Source organism: Asparagus officinalis, chromosome 2 (assembly GCF_001876935.1).
Source record: "Asparagus officinalis chromosome 2, Aspof.V1, whole genome shotgun sequence".
NCBI lineage: Eukaryota > Viridiplantae > Streptophyta > Magnoliopsida > Asparagales > Asparagaceae > Asparagus > Asparagus officinalis.
In genome coordinates, this window is record NC_033795.1 from 18,873,834 (window position 1) to 18,876,150 (window position 2,317).

Genomic DNA, 2,317 nt, shown 5'->3' on the forward strand with positions numbered 1-2,317 from the left:
TTAGCATTTTTTGACGCCTACAGATACCCCCTCCAAAGTATTCCAGACTCATTCTTTTATAGAGGAGCATGGGATACTTTGGATAAGATAGATTTTACTTACGATCCCTTCAATGCTTGGTTGAGTAGATCGTGTGAAAGGATTTGTGAATGGCTTTGATGCTTGATCTCTTCTGCTTTTAGTCTATTCAGTTCTTCGTAGAATAGCTAATGTTTTCCCGGCGTCGCGTTTATCGCTTGACCGTTGTCGAGATCTTGAATTGAAGTTGGTACCTATTCTTGTGGGTTCAGCTTTTATTACTGAATTGATATGTCCATTGAGAGCTCATCAGGTTATCCTTAAGAATATTCAGATTAATATTCTCCAGAAACTTCATGTTGAGGGAAGGAATACAGTTTAGACTCGTGTACCCATTGGAGTATTCATCTGCATCGCAATGCGAGACATAGAGGGTTCGTTGTCTCGTTCAGTGAGACAGATTATGCTGTCTCGCTCAGCGAGACAGATTATGCTGTCTCGCTCAGCGAGACAGATTATGCTGTCTCGCTCAGCGAGACAGATTATGCTGTCTCGCTCAGCGAGACAGATTATGCTGTCTCGCTCAGCGAGACAGATTATGCTGTCTCGCTCGGTGAGACAGTGTTTTCTGTCTCGCTGAGCGAGACAGTGTTTTCTATCTCGCTTAGCGAGACAGAGTTTTCTGTCTCGCGATGCGAGCCAGCGAGTATAAAACTCGAACTTAGGGTTTTTTATGGCTTTTTCACGTCAATTTCTGGGCGATTTTCAGGTGATTTCTTGGGCGATTTTCTGTAGTTCTTTGTCTTTTCTCCTTCTCCTCATTTCTGATTCGTGGGGAGTTGTTGTTTGGTGGTGATTCCACTCGGATTTGATAGGTTTGATTTCCCTCTTTTCTTTCAAATCTTGATTTTCTTCAACTGTGACTGTGCATGCATTGTTTCGGCCATACTTCGTGATATTTTGGTCGATTTCATGCTTAAAATCCTGACTTTCCTCTTGGGTTCCAATGTAGATCGTATTTTCGTCATGTCGCCGCGTAGAGCTCGAGGGACTCGAGGCCGTCCGACTGTTCAGAGCCCTGAGGAGGCTGCCCCTGTTGCCGCTTCGCATGGGGGTACATTTCTCTCACCCTTTCGCAATTTTAAACACTGTATTTCTTCAATTTCATATATATGCACATGTATTTGCATGCAGATTCTCATTTGTATCCTTTGAGATACCTTCGAGAAGAGCCGGTATCCTCCTTCGAGGGGATCGACGCTTAAAAGTGTTTGTTTTGCTTGGACAAAACACACTTCATAATACACAGGGGCGATTTCATATCATCCCACATGTATTGAAAGGTTTTGGTATGCCGTTATAATGCCCGTGCATAGTAACGCATATCTCCTTTATACATATGGTAGATGGAAAATCGTCACACCTGTTATGAGATAGCGACTATATCTTATGGAGTAAGATATACCGTTTTCTCTAAAATTTTAGGACTATACTTACACAGCTTATGTGTATCTCCTGTATCAGTCCATTTTCCTTCCACAATCTTCATCGTCGATGCAGTTACGGGCCAGAGTAGTGTCACTCATTCTTATTATGAGGGGCTACCGTTAATCGAGTCTGCTCCTCAGTTTAAGTCAGATTACAGCGAAGGGGCCCGAGAGTTGATTCAACGAGGTAGTTGCCATATTCTGCGACGGTTAATCACGGACGCAACCTTAATTTCAGAACAGGACTCAAACCAATGTATAAGGAAACCAGACTTCTTGTTTGGTGACTCCATAAAGGATCCGACGATTGCTTTCTGCAAGCCTGCACAGTGGTTACACGAGGATGGTTCGTCATTCCTTTACTTGCCTTTTATCCCTCGAGAGCATTCATTGTTAAAGTTTAGGAATTTATCGGTTGGACGTGAAATGTATTCATTGTGGTTTCATCGGGAAAGAGGTTACTCCAGGTTCCAGTGAAAGAGCTTCTATACGAGGGCTTCATCCGGGTGTCTTAGGCCAAGATAATATACCTCAGAATGAAAAGACAGCGCAGGCCAACACCGTGAAAAATCGTTTGGCTGCAATGAAGAAGAAATTACCCCACGAGAGTTTCAGATGTTATGGATGGGTCCATTATTCTGGGGATAAATGGTGGTGGACCAGAATGACTCGATATGTGTTGAACCGTTGGGGGCGAGAGTTAGCAGAACTAGGGTTGGAAGTCCCGATCCGTGCCAGCATGCATGGTCTGCAAATTAGTGTAGGTCATTTCCTCCATTTGTTCGAGATCTACAATCCTGACACTAATACGT